The sequence below is a fragment of the Oncorhynchus masou genome, chromosome 29, assembly GCF_036934945.1.
Source record: "Oncorhynchus masou masou isolate Uvic2021 chromosome 29, UVic_Omas_1.1, whole genome shotgun sequence".
Lineage (NCBI taxonomy): Eukaryota > Metazoa > Chordata > Actinopteri > Salmoniformes > Salmonidae > Oncorhynchus > Oncorhynchus masou.
The window spans coordinates 37,808,221-37,835,595 of record NC_088240.1 but is presented as its reverse complement, the minus strand read 5'-3'; the positions used below and the strand labels follow the sequence as shown (position 1 = coordinate 37,835,595).

General features: G+C 43.0%; 1 long non-coding RNA gene across 1 annotated transcript in view; it reads left to right on the top strand.

Moving 5' to 3' along the window:
* The first annotated feature begins 11,750 nt into the window (after positions 1 to 11,750).
* Positions 11,751 to 27,375, top strand: part of LOC135519518 (uncharacterized) — a 35,079-nt gene continuing 19,454 nt past the window's right edge. The window contains exons 1-3 of the long non-coding RNA XR_010452303.1: positions 11,751 to 11,831; positions 12,012 to 12,550; positions 18,742 to 18,861. This is a non-coding gene — a long non-coding RNA (uncharacterized LOC135519518). The remainder of the gene's footprint in view (positions 11,832 to 12,011; positions 12,551 to 18,741; positions 18,862 to 27,375) is intronic.

Here is a 27,375-nt window from a genome sequence, read left to right as displayed (position 1 = left end):
TCCCTAATATAACATCCTAGAAGCATCATCCCTGAAAACATCCCAAAGCTATGATCATTTAAATAATGCATTACATTTTTTGTTCGAAAAAATAAACCCTGTAATTGCAAAATATGAAATTTAACCCTGGAGCATGGTTGCTTAACCAAACATGCTTTGTCTGGATAGGCTTCGTCGCTGAGGAAATGTCTGGCTCACAGATTAAATTTGTTCTCTCGAGAGTCAAAGGCAAGAAAACAATTAAGTGTCTGCAACACATTTCACTGTATGCCACTTAACACAGTTTTCACATCATCGGGGCAATTGTCTGCAGAGGGCTATGAGACAAAGTCATTATTTCCAATGTCTCGGAAAGGTGGCATTGTCATTTTCCTGATTTTGAAACATTTCAATTAAGCTGCTGATGGTGATAATAAACATAATGGTGTGAGACTTCCAGTTTTGTCTTTTGTCCTGTCATGTCCCTGCCAAGAATCAGGAGGGTAACTGCTGTTGGGCCAGAGGTGGGAGGCATCGCTGGCACCCAAGGGGCTTGTGTGTCCCCCCCCCCCCCAAACCTTCCCCTTTCATTCAGCGTCTAGCCCTTTCAAAACAAGGTGAAGTTCAGCAAAGTTTCTCTGCAGCGATGATCAAACAGTCACATCACTTATGGAGCTGGGTGACGGGGGCAGTGAATACAGATCAGCTTTAATTGTAGCAGGTCTTACTGCCACTGTCTGTCAATCAGAGCCTTTGAATTGGGGGAAATTTGCTCTGTTCATTCTGTTAAATGATGTATCCAATTAAACGCGTTAGAATTCATGATCTTCAGTCAAGGTTAAATGAAAGCAGTTACTCCTGTCAGTAAGGTGATTAAATGCTGCCCACATCAGGCACTTTTTGTTCAAAATTCAAATTTTGGTCTAGAGCATGAATCTTTATTAATTATCTCGCAGTCCTGCTATATAAATGCCTGGCACATTTGCTCTTAATCATCGTGTTCATTTTAAATCTTTACTTTAGTCTCTTTATTAAAAGGGATCTCAATCCACAAATTATAGTGTTTTATATTCAGTGAGGAATTGTGGCCAGGTCGATTGATGTTCAAAGACATCTTTCAACAGCAAAGATTAATATTTCACTTGTTAATGCCTATAGGCTTAGTTTACTGACTTCAAGGATAATTACACTGAACAAAAATATAAACGCAACAATTTCAAAGATTTTACTGAGTTACAGTTCATATAAGGAAATCAGTCAATTGAAATAAATTCATTAGGCTCTAATCTATGGATTTGACATGACTGAGAATGCAGATATGCATTTGTTGGTCACAGATACCTTAAAAAAAGGTAGAGGCGTGGATTACAAAACCAGTCAGTATCTGGTGTGGCCACCATTTGCCTCATGCAGCGCAACACATCTCAGGCTGTTGATTTGTGTCCTGTGGAATGTTGTACCACTCGTCTTCAATGGCTGTGTGAAGTTGCTGGATATTGGTGGGAACTGGAACACGCTGTCATACACGACGATCCAGAGCATCCAAAACATGCTCAATGGGTGACATGTCTGGTGAGAATGCAGGCCATGGAAGAACTGGGACATTTTCCGCTTTCAGGAATCGTGTACAGACCCTTGTGACATGGGACTATGCATTATCCTGCTGAAACAAGAGGTGATGGCAGCAGATTGCCATCAATAAAATGCAATTCCGCTCATTATCCGTAACTTATGCCTGCCCATACCATAACCGCACCGCCACGATGGGCACTCTGTTCACAACATGTTTTCTGCCATCTGCCCGGTACAGTTGAAACCGAGATTCTTTCATGAAGAGCACACTACTACAGCGTGCCACTGGCCATCGAAGGTGAGCATTTGCCCACTGAAGTTGGTTACAACGCTGAACTGCTGTCGAGTCAAGACCCTGGTGAGGACGATGAACACGCAGACGAGCTTCCCTGAGATGGTTTCTGACAGTTTGTTCAGAAATTCTTTGGATGTGCAAACCAATCATTTCATCAGCTGCCTGGGTGGCTGTTATCAGACAATTGTGCAGCTGAAGAAGCCGGATGTGGAAGTCCTGGGCTGGTGTGGTTGCACGTGGTCTGCGGTTGTGAGGACGGTTGAACGTACTGCCATATTCTCTAAAACAATGTTGGAAGCAGCTTATGGTAGAGAAATTAACATTACATTATCTGGCAACAGCTCTGGTGGACATTCCTGGAGTCAGCATGCCAATTGCACGCTCTCTCAAAACTTGAGACATCTGTGGCATTGTGTTGTGTGACAAAACTTCACATTTTAGAGGTAAACCTGTGTAATAATCATGCTTAATCAGCTTAATCAGCTTCTTGATATGCCACACCTGTCAGGTGGATGGATTATCTTGGCAAAGGAGAAATGCTCACTAACAGGAATGTAAACTAATTTGTGCACAACATTTGAGAGAAATAAACTTTTTGTACTTATATGGAACATTTCTGGGATCTTTTATTTCAGCTCATGAAACATGGAACCAATTTTATGATGATGTCCTTGTTGTGCATAGACCTTAGAAATCTGGTGGTAAGGTAGGAACACAGAATATTGGGCAAAATCAAAAGTCAAGTGACAAAAATGAACAATTATGCAATAGGAGAGAAGATCATTTTGCTTTTGTAAGATTCATTGTGCGTGGTGTTATTACTGTAACTAGGCTACTCAGGAACATTCAATGTCGTCTTGGTAAGCAACTCTAGTGTATATTTCTGTTGTAGGTTATTGTCCTGCTGAAAGGTGAATTTGTCTCCCAGTGTCTGTTGGAAAGCAGACTGAACCAGGTTTTCTTCTAGGATTCTGCCTGTGCTTAGCTCTATTCCATTTATTTTTATCCTTAAAAACTCCCAGTCCTTGCCAATGACAAGCATACCCATAACATCATGCAGCCACCACCATGCTTGAAAATATGAAGAGGGTTACTCAGTGATGTGTTGTGTTGCACTTGCCCCAAACATAACACTTTGAATTCAGGACATAAAATGTATTTCTTTGCCACATTTTTTGCAACATACACTGTCTACACGTTGTTCCTACGACAGGTGTTGTTCGGTCCCCCTAGCAAGCCTTGTTCCTCACAATGGCTACTGCTATCCCATCCCATCCCAGGACGAGCCTAGTCCAGCACTCTAACCCCCACGTTCTTGTGCTTGTGGTTCCATGATTGCAGGGAACGATTCCCACCCTCTATGCATCAATTGCTTTGCTAAGGTACATGCTCTAGAGGCGCTCGAGGATATTGAGTTCTGTGAGCACTGCAGACTGCTGATGAGGGCAAGTGAAGAGGAGGCTTATACATGCTTCTATCTCGATAGCCCCTCTTGCCTCAGAGCCAACAGCGAAAGATGAGGCTCAGCTCTCCGCAACTGAGCCCAATTGGGTCGAGGTCATGGATAGCCTCGACTCCCTCCCCTCACTGTCTGACGATGTAGTGTCAGGGGAAGGCAGGTTAGGGATGACATGATGATGGGATTAATCTCATGGATGTCTTCGAGATAGGGCAAGAGATTGGGACTGACTACCCCGTTCTCCCACCCTCTCAGGCCTGACAGCCCCGAGAACCTCCTCCAGTGGAGTTTGGGCTCCCTAATGTATGCAAACGGGCCTTGGCCAGACTCGATATCGAGTGGCCATCTCTTGTAGGGGCTCAGGGCCTGTCAAGAGACCTATATGACGGGAAAATACTCCCGTCCTATACAGCTCCGTTTTAGTAACTACTCCCAGCAGTACCAGCTTGCCTCATGGAAGCTCGGAGCTTGTGGGAAAAAACCCTCACCAGAAAGATTCTTACCACCCCAGCCACCTTGTACCATTTTGCTAACGACATCAGTGCCTCAATCTCTGGGAAGATGAAGCACATTACTGCCTCTGTTTTTTCAGAAGATGTACAAGGCCTCAGCCCAAGCAATTAGAGTTCTGAATGTGACCTCTTTATTGTTGGCATATCAGGCTGAGTTACTGGAGGTGGTGGGGAAGCAAATGAACTTTGAAACCCTAGAACCAGATGCTTAGGAGATCTGTGGGATTACAGACCTGAACCTCCATGCATCCCGTAGTGTCATCCAAGGATGTGGATATACCATGAGCCTACTGAGAGTGGGAGAAAGGGCACTTTGGATAAGCTCATCCAGCTTAACAGACAAAGAAAAAGTGGTGACATAAGCAAAAAAGAAGACGAAGCCTTCATCTTCTGCCTGCCCCGCAGATCCGGGCTCCGTGACAGCCTGTTGGTTTCTGCATCTCACCCCAGCCTTAGGGAGGGGACAACAAGCTGGCCTTGGGGGACTAAGATCCCCGGCGACTCAGCAGTCTGCCAAATGAACCAGGCCAAACTTGTAGGGAAGCAGTCTTGTGCCCCTCTAACCCTCTTAAGGGAGGTAAGAAGGGTTAGCTAACCTTGGACGTAGCCCTGGCGGCTGAGGAGTATAGTGTGTAGGGCCTACGGCCCTCTCCCCTACATTCTCTTTTCGGGTTTAACGGTTGCTACTCCTGGAGGAGATGCACTTTCTTGTTGCCCCCCGAATGCCTCCCTCCCTCAGGCTCTCCCCTCAGAAGTCAGCATATTAGCCCTCCCTCCGGTCTCACAGACACATGGAGCAGGACGGCAGTCTGTCTTTCGCCATCCAGTGTGGCCCATTTTCCCAGTGTCTATGGCCTTTTGCTTCTGACTGCTATGGTGTAAGCTATCACAGTCAAGCAAGTTCTTGTGTGCGCCACTCCGGTTTCCCTGCCAGAGGGCACTGCTACTTTATACAACAAGGTAGGGGAACCATAACCATTCCGCTCCCCTGTTCTACTGGAGGACAGGTTTCCAGGGCTCACTCTGAAACCCCCTCAGCTCTTTTTAGGATTCTGAGTGGCGGAACTTGGCTCTGTTCTTGAGAACACTCTCCATTGAGCTAGAGATCAGTAAGTATAGTAATTTCCTAATCAGGCATCAGAGCCCCAGACAGCTATCTGGTACTCCTGAGTTCACAAAGCTTTGGTTTTCCTCGTCCCATGTTTTACTGCGATTGGTTCACTTAGCCAGAACACTGCCTGCTCTGCCTCCCAATGGAGGAGCGAGCGGCTGAGGAATTATCTTTGCTCTTGACAGCCGTCCTCCACGGAGCAGGACCAAGACATACCAGTTACGTAGCTGTCCTACTGCCCAGCATTAGGAATACTGCTGTCCTGTATTGCCTGACGTCTGACGTCATGGCACTGGCTGCTCTGTCCCGAGACAGTCCGCTTCCCGCATCTATCCAGACTGACTTGCTGCAGCCTGGTAGAAGCGACAACCCTATGAGGGACCAAAACACAGGGACCACTCCATTCGGGGTGGACTTGCTGACACACCAAGGGAAATGTTGGTGATGCCGCATGCTTTCCCTCCTCATCTTCGAGCCCCTCGATGACCAGTGATTTTCCAGTCAATGCTGCTTACGACCAGTCCTGGCAGCTATCATCATGCATATACCCTAGCGAACAAAGCAACTCTCTATCCTCACCTGGATGCTTTAGCCTTCGGGTCATAGCCAGTAAGAGAGAAAGAAAAATGAAAGAGACAAAACCACGACTCTTGGAAAAGAGTGCCAGCCCATTATGTACACTCTCTGTTTTAGTTGGTGTGTTTTTTTGTGGAAAAGTGGTGTGACTATGTTTCTTCCTACACTTTTTCCATGGTCCAATGCTCCTTGCAGGATCTTTTGGACGGAGAGAAGGTTCATTGTTGTTCAGTGGCTGGTAGAGCACAGTCCACACATACGCTTAGGAACGCCAAGGGCTGTAGCAAGGATGGGCTGAAATATCAAGGCATATTACCTTTCCCCGCTTTTCAGTGGCTAGTAGCTGCTGTGAAAAGATCTTAAGCACAATAGACACATCCCAGGACGACCTAACATCAATTAACCTTGTCTCAATCAAAAAGATCCTGCAAGGTGCATAGGACCAGACAGTGATACAGTTTACCCATAACAGTTTTGTTGTCTCTTAAGGGGGCTGGGGCATTGCTGGCCAAAAAAGCGGCTAAAGGACCTTAACAGTCTCAACCACAGGGACGATTTTTTCATGAGCAGACGGTTGGGGGGACTACAAATTGACCGCAAGAAGCCCAAACAGATATCATATTTGACTTAAACATCATCATTTCAAACCTTTTTTACAGTTGTAATACGATCACGCATACTGCCAGTTGAGGAACCCTGCTCTAGGCCTTTAGCTTGTCCTGGAACATGTCTATTGTCCTTAAGATCTTTCCACGGCAGCTAATAGCCACTGAAAAGTGGGAACATGTCAAATTCCTTGATATTTCACTTTGCTACAGCCCTTGGCGTCCCTAATTGTACGTGTGGACTGGCTCTACCAATCACTGGTCACGCCCACAGTCTGCCCTGGTTGTTTTTTTTTCAGGTTAATGTACCTAACCCAATCTTTGGCCCGAGACAACTTTTTCCTATTGGCGCACCTTGGAGCCTAAGGCTTTTCAGCTGTCACCTTCCCTAGAAGGCTGTCATTGTCAAGTACGCGTAGTGCACATCTACTTGGATTGTAGGCATGTTCGGGCAAGGGTATTATGCAATTCGATCATTGTGCAACCACCCTCTCTTTTTGACGTTATCCTGCCGCATATTTGGGAATATTATATTGATTTATAATGGCGAGAGGGCGATAGCCTTCGGAGGGGACAGGAAGGGCCCAATCCTACAGAGGAGTTTACCTCTTGGGCACTGTTTTTGGGACATATCTCATTAAACTAAGACTGTGTGCACCTTGTATTGGGCTTCCCCTCACTTTGTAATGAGGTGTTTTCTTGGAACATTTTTGATGCGTACTCCCTTAGTTTCGGGACCTCTAAGGGATGCTGGTGTTGGGACTACCCTGGCTTCGGAGAGCATGTCTTACGATACGGAAGTTGGCCATATCCCCCCATGTGAGATATCAAAAAGTAAAATTGAAGAGAACTTAAGCTTACTTGCGTAACCCCGGTTCTCTGATATTGTGAGTGAGGTATCTCTCAGCATTCCCCTGCTCACAAGAGCGTGAAGAAGATAATAAACAGAAGGCAGGAGAGTTGTCCTTTTAACTTAAACATAAAGTCCTTTTGGGGGGACTAGTTACCGACTAAAAGGTTTGTGTGAATGGAGCAACATCAATTGCTGTGCACACCGTGACAGCTCTGATCGCTTCGCAAGCCGTTCTCATCTAAAATGCAGTATGTGAAATCGTACAACTAATTTGCATAAGGAGCGACACGTCACATTTTCTACATTTTAGATGAAAAACCGACCTTCCCTGTCTGTCAACCTCGCAGCTCGGCTTACAATATGGCTTACAATATGGCTTACAATATGGCATATGAATGGGAGACTAGCGATTGCAGCAAAAACAGTTTAATCTCGCCGTAATGTTCTCAGAAGGATTTAGAGCTCTCAACATGAAATACAAAACAATCTTGTAGAATTTAAACAAGACCACTTTCTCTTGGTCACAGAGGGAGGAAATCCCCTTGTGCTTAAAGCGGAAGTTGTAACAAGTCAGCAGGCATTTGAATGGCGTCTGTGTGTCGCTCACAGGACGCTGGGCAGAAAATGCTCTGTCATCAGTTATATGAAATGGTGCCAATTTTGTCCTGTCGCTAAGTATGATCATATTTATTTTACAGTTATAAGACAGGTGAAATATTACAGTAAGTAGTTTATGATTTGATAGTTACTATATTTAGAAAGCAGTTAATAATTTCAAGCCGTATTCCCCCACTTTTGTTGCAGATCTTTCATATTTTCATAATTGTATCATATTTGTACGGTGTACTTGAGCTTGTGTCCTCAAAAGTGTCTACATGGCAGATATTTTGCTAACTATATTTTCCAGAAAGGTGAGATTTTAATATTTCTGGCAGTATAAGCATTACTGGGTATTGTTTATGGCTCTCTTATGATAAATCAATACTTTTGGGTGTCTATTTAGGCGGAAATCTACATTTTTTTACATTACATTTTACAGGTTTGGAAAGTGAGGGTCTCCCCTTATTCGCCACTCACCACTCTACCTGTCTGTATCCAACTCTTTTGATAGGTACGGCGGCCGGTAGCCTGGTGGGTAGGAGCGTTGGGCCAGTAACAGAAAGTTTGCTGGATTGAATCCCCGAGTTGACAAGGTAAAAATCTGTCATTCTGCCCCTGAGCAAGGCAGTTAACCCACTGTTCCCCGGGTGCCGAAGACATGGATGTCGATTAAGGCAGCCCTCCGCATCTCTCTGATTCAGAGGGGTTGGGTTAAATGCGTAAAACACATTTCAATTGAATGCATTCAGTTGTACAACTGACTAGGTATCACCTTTCCCCTTCCCGAGAGAATAGGTGGTCCTAGCGAACCTCCATATCTCACTCACAATATCAGAGAACCGGGGTTACACAAGTAATCTTACATTTTGTCTGAAACCACAGAGGGCAGCTATGCCAACCAGGCCAGGAGGAGATGGATGGTGCTCAGCTTTGTCCTAGAGAGGAGAATAATACCAACAATGTATCAACATAAAGGACGAAGAGGAGAACAACCCACCTCTGTGTATTCTTGACAAAAGTTCCACACAACATTGCAATTTAGAGTTATAGAGGTCCAGACAGATCAAATATAAGGCCTAATGGTTTCAACACCTCATACCACTTTATACAGCAGCTATATGGGACATTTGGCAATGGCCTTACTATCTTTGAATGATTGGCAAATGCTTGAGATAGTCTTTCTCAGGGGTCCAACATTAATAAATAACACTTTGGATTCCACTGAGCCTGTGCTCTAGCCACTGCTACCCACCAATCCCAGCGTAGAGACCCTTTAGACTCTAGGAGGGACCAAACAGCAGCAGTTGGTCTCATTTAAACAAGTCTAAGAAAAGTAGAAAATAAATAAAGCCCCCGGCACTCTCCTTTAATGTATTCAATTAACTGGGGTCCCTCTAGAGAACTCCAGTGCACACTTGGATAAAGAGAGAGGATATCGCCTGGAGATGAATACGGTGAATGCACTCATTCTGAAGACCATGATTGGAAATCTTCCTCAACAGGTTCTTACTTAATTAAACTTCCCTTCATCTGACTTTCTGATGCTTTCAAAGGAAAATTGGGAGAGGCATATTCAAAAGCAGTGAAAAACATTGTATAATATGGCATTTTGTTTACAGATTCATTCAGAAACGTGTATAGGCTGTAATAATTTCCACTGGTATTGTGTAAGGGAAAGTGAGCTTATATGAACTGTATATAACATTTCCCATCCATTCATAGTCAATTATCAGATGGAATGAAAGGAATCCTACAGCCTTCAACACTGTGAGTGGGTGAGATAATTACCTGACAGTCATCAGCATATCCATAATAGCAGTATGATATATTCATATAGGAAAATTTTCAACTTGTTCTCTCAAGAAAAATGTGTTAGAAAAATAATAAACCCAAGGACATCTGGAAAATATGTTGAAATATGTTGAAAAAGTACACCTGAATGCCATAACTCAGTCAACAGCCCTGTTTACATCTGCCGTTAGCGTGCGTCCATTGTCCTGATCGTAACCTGATTTTGTCTGTTTACACTTATTAGATATGATCACAATCAGGTCACAATGCGTCTTTTGATTCTCTACACTTGTCTAAAAATGTGGGCACAATCAGAATGAGGACAAGATCAGGACAAAGGCCACATGTTAGAACCGGGTATAAACAGAGCTAGAGAGTGCTCAGCTAAATGAGAGATGATATTCATTTTTCGTAATTATCTTAAATATGTCTGGTAAGAATTAATTTAGCATCCCTTTGTACCCTACACTAATTTCCCCTCCAGTCCCATTGTGTTTCAAAGCCCTACAGAATTTGCTATCTATTAAAATGAATCTCTTATTACATCGCCTACATCCACCCTTTGCTACTTCATTTTTCCCCGTAACAAATCAACTTAATCAAGCTCATTAAGTGTCATTACTAGCCATTTATTGTTATCTTTCCCAATGCACTCCTGACAGGCATACCACGCCCACCCGTGTCCCCCTGACACCGGGCCCTCACTTGTCCCCAGCACCTCACGCACGCCAGCCGCCACTGCCATGACACCAGCTTCTAATTGGCCCTCATTGTGTTGGGCTTTCATCAGAGAAAATAAATATGACATCGCTCAGCTCAGTAAGTTTTACTTCTACTTCTCACCAAAACTAACACACCTTATCACATACACTACCCTTAGATTAAATATCAGGCCTTTACACGTGCCAGCATCCTGTGGAATAAAAACAAACTACAAAACATCACAACACCTTCCCCGAATATGTTAAATGCTGGAGAATCCGTTGCCAAACTCTTAAATTGGACACATGCATAGTTACCCCAAGGGCAGAGTTTGAATTATAGGTTCCTTTTGTGCTTAAAGTGCTGTTGAACACAGCGGATGCTTTTAAATACTGCTTGGCGAATGTATTTCCACAGCTGTCAAAATGATGGACAGGGAGGCTGGGAATTCCACAGTAGCAGCATGCTCCTACCTGCACACAATAGCCCTGCGGGGACTCACTAGTGTGTGTGGAGCTGGCTGAGGGAGGAGGAAAGGGGGAGGTGAAGTTTGTCCCATTGCAGGAGCTATTAAGTTTGTCTCTAGGACACACTTGGTTTCACCAGGGTGCTCGTCCCTCATTCATAATAGATGCTAATCTGTTCAGGGCTGACTGATGACAGAGCTTCCTGCCCTTCACAGAATTAGTCCTCAGCTTTATCAAAGGACCCAAAACTGCCGGCTAATTAGACTCATTTCCCCGTCATGAATTATTTATTTCCATTGTAACTGATCGTATATATGGGCGATGGTAACGCATGCTTCTGCTGCACCCAGGTTTCACCCAGATGCATGCACATGCCAACACATGTTCATAAACTCTCTGCATGCCTCGAAGGTTCACTATGCATGATATGGGCAAGGGAACCAGAGGGAGCTATGTTTTAGAACCTGAGTATGGAACGCCGTTTGGGTCTTTGCGTGTCAAAAAAGATACACGTCAAATAACGCGATTTGATGCGTCAAATAAACTTGTTGACCAATGAGGACCTGAATATGACTCTGGACGTCACATAATAATTTAACAGGTTCATTCATTTTTTACGTAGTTATTACACATTGATTACACTATCACTCGTATGTCATATGTCACAACGATTCACCGATATATATGCTATGATGCTGGTCAAGTTGTCTCGCGCACCTAACGCAGCCGCACGAGCACAGACTCACTTCCCCAAACTGTGGGCAGTGCTGGTTATAAAAAAAGGTAGCAAATTGATGGATGTTCTTTCCCAAAAACATAGCAAAACGACAATCTGTTTCAGTAGCTATAGTTAGCTTCCTTACTATATAGCTAGATGTCATCATCTAAAATACCCCTAATTTATAAGACAGTTCTTATTTGATGAACGGTGGAAGGACTCCCCTATATTAAACTAGCCACAATAAGGATTAGCCACACTAGTGGAATTTGCGGTTCGCCTTCAAAATAAAAGTCTGTCATTGACGGTGAAGCAAATTAATAAAAATAGTGGAATTATGGAATAATTTAATAGATTATGCTAAACGAAATTGGAATGTTATATCAATTCAACAAAATACAATAATTTTGTTAATTTGACAAAACTATTGAAATCACACTGGATTGTGGCACAGCGGTTCAAGGCACTGCATCTCAGTGCTAAAGGCATCACTACAGACCCTGGTTGAATTCCAGACTGTATCACAACCGGTCGTGATTGGGAGTTCCAGCACAATTGGCCTAACTTCGTCCGGGTTAGGGTTTGACCGGGGTAGGCCGTCATTGTAAATAAGAATTAGTTATCAACTGACTTGCCTAGTTAAATGAATAAAAAAAAAAATGTATTAGACTTTAGAATTGTATTGGGGGTATACTGTCACGTCGGCATAAATGATTCGGGAGACAGGTGTAGGAATGCGTAATAGTTTTTTTTATTGATCCCAAATTACAGCACGCGGTGTAAAGGCACGGGGACGAAGACCAGCAGCGCTACAACATCGGCATCGAGGATGATCACAGGAACGCAGTGCTGGTCGATCAGGACCTGATGCAGCTGCCGAAGTTGTCAGTTGCGTCGTGGTCGGACAGGCCAGTTGCGCTGCCGTAGATGCGGTGGCTTCGGACGGACCAGTAGCAGTGGCGACGGACGGGCCAGTTGTGGCTGCTGAAGTGGCGTCGTCGGACGGACCCATTGTGGCGACGTCGTATGGCCCAGTTGCAGCTGCCGAAGTTGTAGCGGTGCCAGATGGACCAGTCGCAGCGTCATCGGACAGGCCATTCCCGCTGTCTCCCATAATGGCCGATTATTCTGCCACGTCGGCATAAATGATTCGAGAGACAGGTGCAGAAATGCGTAATAGTTTTTTTATTGTACCCAAATTACAGCGCACGGGACGAAGACACGTAACATAACACAGGGTAGAAACCCAAAACAAAAGAGCGAGGAGTACCTCGAATAAATAACACACGCGCACACACGGGACGAGACAGGTAATCATCTGCGCAATCCACAATGGCACGAAAGCCAAAACACACAGCACAGGTACTCACACGCACCAACGGACCTTGTAACAATAATCGACAGCACCATGGTGAACAAAGGGCACATATATACAAATACAATCAGTGGGAATAGGGGCCAGGTGTGCGCAATGAAAGTTCCAGAGGGATCCGTGACACATACTTATTTAATTGTACAGCCTTTGCTATGGATTGTGGATCAATGACATGGGGGTATCAGTCTTGTCAATGATACCCAGAGAACCTGTATTGTACCAGTCAACCTTCAATGTGTATTGAACACTATTCCAGAGGAAAAACAATACAACGTGGATGTTTTGGAGTCTGATAACTCTGAGGAGGATGTTGGGAAAATAGCACTTGGGTACTGAGTAGACTGATACCCCCATTTTATTAATCCCCAATCCTTAGGTAAGGCTGTACAGTGCAGTATTATTGTCAGTACGCACAATAGGCTGACAGGGCAGGTGATTTCCCTCAGTCAAAGTCCCTGATAAGAGCTACGACGCTAATATTTGTGTAAACCCTTCACAGTTGTGTTCTGCGGGTGTCACCAAGCAGTAGACTGATACCCCATTTCATTGCTCTACATTACAACCCTCCAACCTTATTTAGACTAGATAATGTTAAACATGGCATGAATCCACCAATTGTAATGTTCTGCGTCACTTTCAAAGGCTCCCGAGTGGCACAGCGCTCTACAGCACTGCATCTCAGTGCCAGAGGTGTCACTACAGACCCTGGTTTGATTCCAGGTTGTATCACAACCGGCCGTGATTCGGAGTCCCATAGGGCAATGCACAATTGGTCCAGCGTCGTCTGGGTTAGGGTTTGGTCAGAGTAGGCCGTCATTGTGAAAAATAATTTGTTCTTAACTGACTTGCCTAGTTAAATAAAAGTTACCTAAATAAACAAAGAGGGACTTTGAAGGCCGATCTCAAATTCTACTATTGTGGCTATTCCTTTTTGTGGCTAGCTTCACAACACATATCTGGTCTGGTCAATCCTCACTAGCCAGAGGAAGCTATCTGGCTGCTTATAATGTCAGCTTTGGGCAACAGAGTTAAATAGCTAGCTTGCTAGATATTTTCATAAACTGAAGTTCAACAACAAGTTGAACCGTTCACTCACCCCCCCCCCCCCCTTCTGCGGTAGCTAGCTAGCTCTAGCTTTGTACCTAGCTAGCACCAATGCAACCAGCCTGAAAACGATGAGCAGTAGAAACTGCAGCATACTTACTCACATGGACTCCTAATCATTGCTAAGAATATTGAAAATGACTGCAGTTTCTACTGCTCATTGTTGTAGTCAATGAATAGCATTCTCACATAGGTGTTATTTTTGTCCAGGTGGGAAAGGGCAGTGTGGAGTGCTATAGAGATTGCATCATCTGTGGATCTGTTGGGGCACAATGCAAATTGGAGTGTGTCTATGGTTTCTGGGATAATGGTGTTGATGGGAGCCATGACCAGCCTTTGATTAGGCTGTTCAGGTGACTGGGGTAGAAGGTTGGAGACATGGTGCAGCCTTCAAAGCACTTCATGGCTACAGACGTGAGTGCTATGGGTTGGTAGTCATTTAGGCAGGTTACCTTAGTGTTCTTGGGCACAGGGACTATGGTGGTATGCTTGAAACATGTGAGTATTACAGACTCGGTCAGGGACAGGTTGAAAATGTCAGTGAAGACACTTGCCAGTTGGTCAGCGCATGCTCAAAGTACACGTCCTGGTAATCCACCTGGCCCTGCCGCCTTGTGAATGTTGACCTGTTTCAAGGTCTTACATCAGCTACGGGGAGAGTGATCACACAGCTGATGCTCTCAGGCATGCTTCAGTGTTGCTTGCCTCAACTCGAGCATTGAAGTAATTTAGCTCGTCTGGTAGGTTCGTGTCACTGGGCAGCTCGCGGCTGTGCTTCCCTTTGTATTCTGTAATAGTTTGCAAGCCCTGCCACATCCGAATAGCATCGGAGCTGGTGTAGTACGATTCAATCTTAGTCCTGTATTGACGCTTTGCCTGTTTGATGGTTCGTCGGAGGGCATAGCGGGATTTCTGATAAGCTTCCGGGTTAGAGTCCCGCTCCTTGAAAGCGGCAGCCCTAACCTTTAGCTCAGTGCGGATGTTGCCCATAATCCATGGCTTCTGGTTGGGGTATGTACGTACATTCACTGTGGGGACGACCAGCTGCGTCATCTGACCACTTCTTTATTGACCGAGTCACTGGTGCTTCCTGCTTTAGTTTTTGCTTGTAAACAGGAATTATGAGGATATAATTATGGCCAGATTTGAAAATGGAGGGTGAGAGAGAGCTTTGTACACGTTGTGTGTGGAGTAAAGCTGGTCTACAGTTTTTTCCCCTCTGGTTGCACATTTAACATGTTGGTAGAAATGAGGTAAAACGGATTTCAGTTTCCCTGCATTAATATAATTGTATTATTTGACGTGTCAAATTAAAAGCTTATTTGATGCGTCAAATAGTGTTAATTGACATGTATAGTTTTTGACATGCAAAGACCCAAACGGCGTTCCATACCTGAGTGAATTGTTTGCTCATTGAGTATTCCCACTTGTACAAAACACAAAAACACTTCATGCAATAACTGGTGTGGTTTGGTCACTAATCTCTAACAACAACATTAACATTGAGTAGCTGTTTTGGTTCTGGGTGCTGAGATTGGGTCACAACACAATGTTAATTAAACAATAGAAAACAATGCAGTCTATGCTATCACATAATTAGTTATCTTCTTGTCAACCAACCAATTTGAAATGGTATACCATATGCTGTGGGGTATTTTGTGACAAGCCAGGAGGTTGACTCTCAAACATAGGAATTCACATTTAGTGGACAACAGAGTTATCCCACATTCACTCAGAATTTCTCAAGCTGGTGTGAAACTCAATTGACTATTTGAAAAATGTCTCCAAATCCATATAAACAGGGTGTCCATAACCTTATGCATTATACTAACATACAATACATTTTTATAGGATTAAAGAACAAATTGCGAAACAAAAAATAGCTTTTTTCTAATGTGGCGATTCTACACTATAGAGGTTTATGGCTATGTTCTTTAAGTTATGTTCCCCTCATCACTGCATGTACTTCGTAATTACATCTACTTAAGCAATTTTGTTGGGAGAATTTTTTTTTGTGCCTAATTGCATTACTATCTGGAAGGCAGAAATATGCAGAGCGAAACAACGTATAGCAACGTGAGGAAATTGCTAATTAGACTGATATTTCTTTGGCATTACTAACTAGCACAGTCCAACCAAAACAGATAGCAGCATGCTGAAGAGTTTGGGCTCCATATATTTCCTGTCAACAAATGAAACTAAGACAAACACAGATGTACAGACAAACACCTCGAGCGGTTAATTGCCTCTTAGAATCCAGGTTATATTTGAAAGTCTAAAGTATATCTCATTATGAGAGTGTCAGCAGCAGTCTAAAGCCGACACTGAGTTCTTCCTGCCATCAATATAGAATATATGGAGATTGTAGTTAGCTAGGTCAGTATTGTCTATCCTTAAAACACAAGATGCAAAGGATTACTAAGGCACCATGAAACGCAACAAATTGAAATATTCATGAGCTTGTACAGTACAATATTTCAAAAGCTTATATTTACAAATCAGCCAAATAGAAAGGGTGCTCAAGAAGCCTGCCACTTTCTCTCTCAGCAAGGGTCAGTGCATAATTTGCTCACAATTTGCTCACAATTTGAAAGTTTAATCAGACTTTCAAAGCTGCAATGTGAAAGTGTCTTAAACAGAGGTCCTGCTCTTCACAATAACACTTAAAACTGTTCTTTTGTGTGGCTTTTTTACACGAACAATAGCAAATTATGTCAGGGTAAAAAATATTTTATAATGAATCCCACATTTGCTGATTGCAAATAATTGCATAAAGCGGCTTGGGTCGCTGAGAGTGACTGCAGTGTAACTAATATGAGGATCTGATCCCTCACCCTCGCTGATGAGGCCTATTCACAGCTCCACTGACCTGTGCCCCCTCCCGGCTCCCCACACTTCACTGTGATGAGGAGTGTGTTTGTCAAAGTTTTCAAACGAGGTGTGATTATTCCAGAGCCCCCCTTCTCCTTCTCAACCCCTCCCCACCCCCCACCACCACCACCATGCCACCTGGAGATGGCTTTACGGAGTGCTGAGAAGTAATGATTAGGCACTGCTGCTTTTGGCCGTCGGTGTGGAGGAGGACGGTGGTACTTGTAGAATCTGTGTAGGGGGCTTTTAGTACCAGGCTGGTCTCATAGAGTAGATGTAACATAGAAAACGAAAATTTGGGACACTGAAATTAGTCTGATACACTATATATACAAAAGCATGTCGACACCCCTTCAAATTAGTGGATTCGGCTATTTCAGCCACACCCATCATTGCTGACAAGTGTATCAAATTGAGCACACAGCCATGCAATTGTCCCTGGTCCCGGGCTCGAACCAGGGATCCTCTGCACACATGAACAACAGTCACCCACAAAGCATTGTTACCCATCGCTCCAAAAAAGCCGCGGCCCTTGCAGAGCAAGGGGAACCACTACTTCAAGGTCTCAAAACGAGTGACGTCACCGATTGAAACGCTATTAGTGCGCACCACCGCTAACTAGCTAGCCATTTCACATCGGTTACACAATCTCCATAGATAAAAAATTGGCAGTAGAATGGACAGTTCAGTGACTTTCAACGTGGCACCATCATAAGATGCCACCTTTCCAACCAGTCAGTTCGTCAAATTTCTGCCCTGTCAACTGTAAGTGCTGTTATTGTGAAGTGGAAATGTCTAGGAGCAACAAAGGCTCAGCCGCGAAGTGGTAGGTCACACAAGTTCACAGAATGGGACTGCCATGTGCTGAAGCGCATAGCCGAGTGCTGAAGCGCCCCCTTGGGCTCATGCGGCGGAGGAGATCTTCATGGGCTATATTCAGCCTTATCTCAAGGTAGAAAGTTAGTGGTCTGTCGATATCCCTCTAGTGGTGTGGGGGCTGTGCATTGGCAAAGTGAGTGGGGTTCTATCATGCCTGGTTGGACCTGTCTGGTTGGCCCTATCCGGGGGTATCGTCGGATGCGCTAGGACTATGCCTCAGGACTACCTGGCCTGATGACTCCTGGTTGTCCCCAGTCCACATGGTCGTGCTGCTGATCCAGTTTCTGCTGTTTTGCATTTGGCTATGGCAGTAGCAACCCTTCATTCAGGACAGGTGGGGCAGATACCCCTGTCTTGCATATTATTTTGGCATTAATGCACGTCACATATCAGTTTGCAAACATTGTCAAAAATAATAATAATTGAGTTAATAAAGCCGCATACAAACATGGTCTCTTTTTTGCTTTCTTGAGTAAGGCAGCTCAGTGCTTTCTGTGCTCGTGGGGCAGCAAGCGGAAAATACGGCGCGTACTGGTTGGTAATGTTCTCTAGTTGTGCCGTGATTGGCTCACTGTTCTGTCACTCATGGGGACACTGCATCACTGCAAAATATACAGGGAGAGCTCAAAATGCAAATCCCCTTGGGTGCTGCCATAGATTTACATTAGATGTGCCCATTCAAGAAGGCTCAAGGTCATTGGCCAGAGATAAAATGACATCAAATCATGTTATATCTACCGTAGCTTTGATTGGACTAATCAGGTCAACATCATAGTTTCAAAATCTTAGCTAGCAAGCAGTTTTGCCAGTTGACCATCTACTGGCAAAACCCTTCCAATCCTTGTCATGTGAAGAGAAATTATAGATAAAACGTATCAGTGCTTATCGACCATTGGACATAAACATTACACAACAAGTTGGAAATTGTAAATTCAACAATGTGTGGTTTGGAAGGAATTAGTGGCTAACTTCAAGCTTTGCAAAGCAATCACTAGCCTGCTATTCAGTGGAGGTCCTAATCTGGGTTTAAGGGTCTCTTTCCAAGCAACACACCGTGGGCCAGAAAAGGTTGAATATATTGTCCATGCTGTCAATCCAGCATGACTTCTGCCGTATTCAAAACAACTGGAAACTTGAGAAAAAACTATCTCTGACTGGGAAAATACGTTTTGAACGGTCATCCAACTCAGGAATTCCAAGTTGGGAACTCAGGCCTCCTAGAACTGCGATCTGAAGATCACTGACATCATGTTTCGACCTTGTTTTTTTCAGAGTTCCCAGTTGTCTTGAAAGCACCATAAATCCAGAGAATGACAGACTTTGATGACAACATTTGCTCACAAGAAGGAACACCACGCCACCTTCCTGTTCAAGTGAGCACAGCACAACAAGGTGAGTCCAAAAATGTCTTGTATGCTGCTGCATAAATGATGTAATATGCCAGGGAGATATGTATACTGCAGCTAAGAAAGTAATACTAAGTGTATGTTGTGTAGAAAGCTGTTAGTAGCCCATGTGCCTCACTCTAATAATTTGGTCCCTTTCCCCTTCATAACTTAGCCTACTGTTCTGACTTCGTGGTGGACATGTAGCCTGTTTTAGAGAAATGTAATCATTTAATATTGTAAGAGCTTTCATTGTCTGCTTATATGCCCCCTTTTTTTATCCTACGGTTCTGACTTGTTCTGAATTCTGAAAGTGCTGAATAGTTATATTGACTATGTCCGTCCTTGCTCGCTTATTGTCTTAATCAAAATTACGGATTGCCTCTTATGCGTTCGTCGTTCCCTTATGCCATAGTTTGTCCATCTCAATTGTCAGTAGAAACCCCATTTGTTTAAGCAAGTCAGCCATATCAGCTATGTTTTCTTAAAAGGTAGTGAATGAGGCTGAATGAACTGTTTCGCTGCCAGACAAGGCTCTGCTGATAGCCAGGTGTAGCGGTGGTAAGGATTCACTCCATGGTTCTGAAAAGAAAGCTCTGCAGTTGGGACAGCTTTATGTAGGCCCTAACAGTTTGTGGGCAATGTTTGTCACCGTTATGGTGCAATTTATGTATTGTTAAGGGTTGTGTTGGCAATTTTTATTTTTTGCCCCACCAAGATTTACTTGCTAAAATCGCCACTGGGCTATGGAACCCTGACCTGTTCACCAGACGTGCTACCTTGCCCCAGCGTGCTTTTTTCGACCCTCTCTATCTCTTGCCCTCCCTCTCTCTCTCTCTACCGCACCTGCTGTCTCAACCACTGGTGCTGACATGTCGTACCCTCTAAACCACTGTGATTACTATTTGACCCTGCTGGTCAACTATGAACGTTTGAACATCTTAAAGAACGATCTGGCCTTAATGGCCATGTACTCTTATAATCTTCACCCGGCACAGTCAAAAGAGGACTGGCCACCCCTCATAGCCTGGTTCCTCTCTAGGTTTCTCCCTAGGTTCCTGCCTTTCTAGGTTTTTTTTTCCAGGCCACCGTGCTTCTACATCTGCATTGCTTGCTGTTTGGGATTTTAGGCTGGGTTTCTGTATAAGCACTTTGTGACATCTGCTGATGTAAAAAGGGATTTATAAATCCATCTGATTTGGTTTGAAAAATCGTCTGTCCTCAGTTGCAACACTCACTACTGAGTTACAAACTGCCTCTGGAAGCAACCTCAGCACAATAACAGTTCATCGGGAGCTTCATGAAATGGTTTTCCATGGCCAAGCAGCCGCACACAAGCCTAAGATCACCATGCGCAATCAAGTGTTGGCTGGAGTGGTGTAAAGCTTGACGCCATTGTACTCTGGAGCAGTGGAAACGCGTTCTCGAGTGATGAATCACGCTTCACCATCTGGCAGTCCGACGGCCAGAGGGGTGTCCGGGGTGGCACTGGACACCCCTGACATCTGATTAGCCACCCCGGGTGCCACCCCAAAATTCAATTAGCTACTGGCAGTTTGATGCTGATGGACATCTCATTTCACCTCTTGTTGAAAGAAACATTTATTTTGACGTTCGGAGGCACATTTTTCAAATCAAGGATGAGGAAGAGAGAATATTAACGTTGGTTGCGAGATACAGAAGAATAAGAATAACATACAGAAGAAGAGAGAATATTTCCACAGCTCCACGACCTCTTTTCGCGATTGGCGAAATAGTCATATTTGAAGTAAGTTTTAAGGTTAAGCATCGGGTGTAGGTTTCCTGAACAACTTTTACGAAAGTTGAGTCTCTGTGTAAGTTAATGTAATGTTAATGTCTTTGGCTCCATTAACAGACAGTTAATCAGATAAGAGAGATGGGTTCCCAATTTAGTCTAAAATTATATTTACATCTGTGGTAGTAATACACGCATATACAGTGTAGTGTCGTAAGTTACAGTATACGAATGTTTATCTAATGTGAGGTAACTAGTAGGCTACAGCTGTCAGTGTTCAGCAAGTAAACATTCAGCAATTTGAAATTCATTAACTCAAGTTAGATTTTCGTACTTGAACTCAAAACGAACAACTTTTATTATCAATCTGTTAACGTTACTCAAAAGATTACCCCAATTTGCAGATAGGCCTGTTTGCTATCGTAAAGGTGTAAGACATTATAGCTAGCTAAGTTACTTACTGCAAAGTAGGGCTAGCCATGATCTAACTAGTAACTTAGGCTGGTAGTTAATTTACAGTTATGATAATGGGGATTTGTAATTAAGATTGAGATGGGACTAAAATGTGGCTAATTGGATATAACCACAGACTCTCCTATTTTTGCATAGGGTCGATTAAACATGAGATATCATGAGATATCAGACGTCTGTTCCAAAAGGACCCAATGGTAGGCCAGGCCTATACTTTAAACAACACATTTTAGTTCGCAGCTGGTAGTATCTAATCTTGTGGATCCCTTAAATTATACATTTCCATAGAGATATGACACATTATTTAACGTGTAATTTCAGACATTTCAAGATCCAGAGAAAAGGGTCCTGTACAGCTGTGTTTGAAAACATTTCCCAGAACTCAGCATGGTACTAGGAAGAGGGCTTTCAACAGCTCGTGGTATAAGGACAATTCATGGCTTTAATATTCTGTAAGCCTGTTGGCATTTTTCTCTGCCCTACACCTGAATCTGTCTTCACATCACAGGCAGGTTATTGTAACTGAAAAAGAGGCGCTGTTTAAAGATTCTGGGTTTAAGCTCCATTCGAAGGTAAGCATCATATCAATGCTATGTATGCTTGGAATCAGCATAAAAGGTCTATTGACAGCAACTCATCAATGTTGGATGTCATAAATGAGGACTTGTAGTGTGTTTTTTTTTGTGAATGTACTTTTTTGTAAATAAACTATGCAATTTATGTAAGAAACAAATGCTCTTATCTCCTTGGTGCTTGAGCTTTATTTTCTGAAAATATTTAGGATGTTCAACACTTATAGACCCAGATTATATATTCATGAGAACAGAGTGACCCAAGTCTCTCCAATATGTGAGTACAGTGTGTGTGTATGAGAGAGAGAATGAACTTGAGCTGCAGTTCCGAGGTAGACACTGACTATTCATAGTATGCTAAAGAATTCTAGTGAAGTAACCCTTTTGGACCACACTATCTGCCACATTGAAGAACTCCGGGTTAAGTGAATTATCACTTCTACCTCTAATTAGCAATCATAGGATTCATTCATGCTCCCTAGATGCCAGGTTAGGGTTACACACACACATTTTATGTCATGGTCTATGGACCCCCTGAAGTATTCTTGGCCACCCCCTGGCCACCCAATGTATAAAACTCTAGTTCCGCCACTGTGCAAAGTGCCAACTGTAAAGTTTGGTGGAGGAGGAATAATGGTCTGAAGCTGTTTTTCATGGTTCGTGCTATTCCCCATAGTTCCAGTGAAGGGATATCTTAATGCTACAAGATGTGCTTCCAGCTTTGTGGCATCAGTTTCAGGAAGGCCTTTTCCTGTTTCAGCATGACAATGTACCTGTGCACAAAGCAAGGTCCATACAGAAATGGTTTGTTGGCCTAATCGCCCAACATCTGTGCCCAACCTCACTAATGCTCTTGAGGCTGAATGGAAGCAAATCCCTGCAGCAATGTTCCAACATCTAGTGGAAAGCCTTCCCAGAAGAGTGGCAGCAAAGGGGGACCAACTCCATATTAAAGCCCATGATTTTGGAATGAGATGTTTGACGAGCAGGTATCCACATACTTTTGGTCATGTAGTGTATGTTATGTTTGGTATGGTTACATAAGACAGAAGATTACTTCAGGCAATGCGAACGTCTAGCAACCCAAATATTGCTTGTTTGAATCTCATCACAGGCATCTTTGGCATTTTAGCAAATTAGCAACTTTGCAACTACTTACTATTTTTTAGCTACTTTGCAACCACTTAGCATGTTAGCTAACCCTTCCCCTAAGCCCTGCAGGGCTTTGAACCGGTGAAAAATCTGTCTGTGCCGATGAGCAAGGCACTTAACCCTAATTGCTCCCGTAAGTCGCTCTGGATAAGAGCGTCAGCTAAATGACTTAAATGTAATGTCACGTGCCATCCCTGAAATCCCTTCAGGGTGGACCTAACTTCCAAACAACCGGGATACATCACAACATTCTGCGATATCATTTTACAGAATATCATTAGTTGTTACTAATTACCAGAAATGACTACAATGGGTTGAGTAACATTAGCCACTGGAAAGAGTCTGTCCATCCTGTATTGATGTTTGTGGCTTCCCTTCATAGCCAACATCTGTTTATCATGCTTGGCAATTTGCTAAATAAACATGATCCGTTTGTTTCAAATGTTGACCTGGTCATTTGACTGTGTCCAGTTACAGTTAACCATTCAAAAAAAATGGGCACGGTTTATTAACTGCATTCTGAATGATGATGAAAAACAAACAAATAATTGTACACATTGTCCTGGATTTGAAAGGAAATACCGAGGGAAATCATCAAGAGAACAAAACATCTTTCAGATGGATGCTACCATAATTACTTTAGTGTATCCAATATTCTCTCATGGAATATCTGTAAGGCCGCCATGTCTGGGTTCTGACCTGAATGTGCTAAGAAAGCCACAGGCAAAACAAGGGACAAAATGAACAACTCCCATTGTGGGCTGCCACATTCTTCCCAAGAGAGATGACTAACACACACAGACTTCGCACTAAGTGTTAGACAGAGGTGTCCTACTACTCCAACAAACTATTCCCTATTCTGGATCATCACTTACGTAAACTGTATAGGCTCAGGCATGGGAGCCGGTGACCACTAAATGGTTAATGCTGTAAGAAGGCATATTCCGAATCTATAAAACAGTATGAAACATATTTGATAGTAACAAGGTATGGCCATCCGCAAAAGAGAACTACAGATGTCACCCAGCGCAATATTTTACCTAGGATGTCAAACTTCAATAATAAACACAAGTTGAATGACAATTACGCTGGAAATACATCTCTAGTCTATCTATTCTTCTAAACCCAGCAATTTTAATAATTCCCCAAAGTGTGATTGCGCATAAAGATTTATACATTTCTGAAAACTGAAATCAAGTAATTACTGATTATTTGTAAACCATTTAACATACACTTAATGGAATAATTTATAAAGAAGGAATGGTTTCATCTTTAATTCATATTTGTAAAGTTATACAAGGGCTAATATTTTCAGATGGCAGATGTGTGTTTAATTCAGAGAGCATCATTTCTGAGGTGATTAAGATAATGAGCGGAACTGAGAGGAGGGAAAAAGAGGGAAAGTTTTACAGTTCATATGCAGTTCATGCATAGTCTCCTCAGGAACCAGCGCTTATTAGTTACCCAATGGAGGACTGGCACCACGGCAGCATGCAATTAAGTGTCTCCATGCAGAATGAGCGCTCAGGTCAGGTTTAATGGGCAGAGAGCTAATAAAGGTTGGTGAAGGCGGGAGGGGAGGGAGTCACCCATACTGTAGCACTGCAAAGGTGTCGCACAGGCAGAAAGGGACCGTGAACATCATGCAGTCCCTCTCACAGTTCAGGTTAGGCACCTTATCATCTCCCATCGCTGTACCAGGTCTTTGGAAGACAGGTCCCCCGGTCCTCATACATCTGCTCTGAAATTATAAAGCTCTTTCCATTGTGGAGGTCTGGAAATTACATGAGCAAAATATGTGAAAGGGTTCATTATTAGCTAAATAACTGGAGGACGCTGCATAACAGCTCTGGGTTTAACTTGCTATATTAGCTATCAACAATGCATCAACAAAACCTGTACTACTCTTCTTATGATATACATTTATGAATGGGGCATTATCTTAAGCACAAATAAATGCTTGTTGGTTTTGACATGACCTACAGGGTCATCACCAAGTATGCAGCAATATGGATTTGTGGGTGTATGATTAATATCCTCTTAGTAATCGAGGGTAAGACACTGACACACCGTTGACAATATGACCTATCGACCTCTTAGTCAATGGTATTCTACTGATAGAGAAAAATGAAAATATCAATAGAAACTCATTTAAAATTATATTCTGTGTCAAATTACTTATTGCTAATTGATTTCAACAACCTAATGGAAAATATATATATATATATTTTTTTAAATCTATTGATGGACTTTAAGTAAAACAGAGAAGATGCAGTCAGCCAGTGGAGAGGACAGGAAGTCCAACAGACAACGGCACAGAGAACATAATATCATGACAGTTGGTTCTAGGAAATAGCATTTCCTCCTTCAACACCATCCTAGGAGTCAGTAGGACTACTTTAAACACTACCTACAGGGCATTGACGTAAATGCAAGGCTATTCCACGTTGGTTCAAAGTCATTTCATTGAAATGACGTGGAAACAACCTTGATTCAACCAGTGTGTGCCCAGTGGGTATTTACTAAAAAAGCGTAAGGCAAGTAGCCTAAGTAGAATAAATACCCTGGTAAATGTTATTATAGACATGGCAGTAACTACATTCATATGAGGACACCGAAGTCCGGATCTCTGTCATTTTTAATAACAATCAATAAAAAATGTCAAAGAAAATACTCAGACCCTTTGACTTTTTTCACATTTTGTTACGTTACAGCCTTATTCTACGATGTATTAAATTGTTTTCAATCTACACACAATAACACAAAGCAAAAACAAGTTTTTAGACATTTTTGCAAATTTATACAAAAAAACTCAACTGATATTTTAAAATATAAAATACATTAAAATAAAGTCCTATTAATCAAAAACAACACTTTGTTTAAGGAGAAGTAACATGAAAAACAAATATTAAACTTTAACTTTTAAACTTGAACTGAGTAAAAACAAATATGTGATTGCATTTGAGGCCTCGTTTAATTCCTCTGCCTTTTGTAGCCTTTGTTCCATGTCCATATTCTTGTTTTTGTCCGCGTGTTTCGTTTCATAATGTCGTCTCAGATTATACTCTTTCAGTACCGCCACACTTTCTCCACACAGAAGACACACAGGTGGAAATATTACATAACTATTCAGACCCTTTACTCAGTACTTTGTTGAAGCACCTTTGGCAGTAATTACAGCCTCAAGTCTTCTTGGTTGGCACATCTATTTGGGGATTTTCTCCCATTCTTCTCTGCAGATCCTCTCAAGCTCTGTCAGGTTAGATGGGGAGACAGGTGTGTGCCTTTCCAAATCATGTCCAATCATTTGAATTTACCACAGGTGAACTCCAAGTTGTTGAAACATCTGGATGATCCATGGAAACAGGATGCACTGGAGGTCAATTTCGAGTCTCATAGCTAAGAGTCTGAATACTTATGTAAATAACATATTTCTGTTTTCGCTTTGTCATTATTGGGTATTGTGTGTAGATTGATTAACATTTTTTGTCTTTAATCCATTTCAGGAAAAAAAAACTACCATAACAAAATGTGTCTATATCAGGTCCCACAGTTGAAAGTGCATGTCAGAGCAAAAACCAAGCCACGAGGTCGAAGGAATTGTCCGTAGAGCTCTGAGACATGATTGTGTTGAGGCACAGATCTGGGTACCAAAACATTTCTGCAGCATTGAAGGTTCCCAAGAACACAGTGGCCTCCATCATTCTTAAATGGAAGACGGTTGGAACCACCAAGACTCTTCCTAGAGCTGGCCCCCAGGCCAAACTGAGCAATTGGGGGAGAAGGGCATTTATTAGGGAGGTGACCAAGAACCCGATGGTCACTCTGACAGAGCTCCAGAGTTCCTCTGTGTAGATGGGAGAACCTTCCAGAAGGACAACTATCTCTGCAACACTCCACCAATCAGGCCTTTATGGTAGAGTGGCCAGACGGAAGCCACTCCTCAGTAAAAAAGTACATGAAAGCCAGCTTGGAGTTTGCAAAAGGCACCAAAGGACTCTCATACCATGAGAAACAAGATTCTCTGGTCTGATGAAACCAAGATTGCAGTCTGTGGCCAGAATGCCAAGCGCCACGTCTGGAGGAAACCTGCCACCATCCTCATGGTGAAGCATGGTGGTGGCAGCATCATGCTGTGGGGATGTTTTTCAGCGGCAGGGACTGGGAGACTAGTCAGGATCGAGGGAAATATGAACAGAGCAAAGTACAGAGAGATCCTTTATATAAACCTTCTCCAGAGCGCTCAAGACCTCAGACTGGGGCAAAGGTTCACCTTCCAAAAGGACAACAACTCTAAGCACACAGCCAAGATAACTCAGGAGTGGCTTTGGTCACAAACAGGCAAACACAGTCTGCTTGAACTAATAACACAAACAATTATATGTTTTCATGGCTTGATTGAAACATTCACAGTGCAGGGTGGGAAAAGTATGTGAACCCTTGGATTTAATAACTGGTTGACTCTCTTTTGGCAGCAATAACCTCAACCAAACATTTTCTGTCGTTGTGGATCAGACCTGCACAACGGTCAGGAGGGATTTTGGACCATCCCTCTTTACAAAACTGTTTC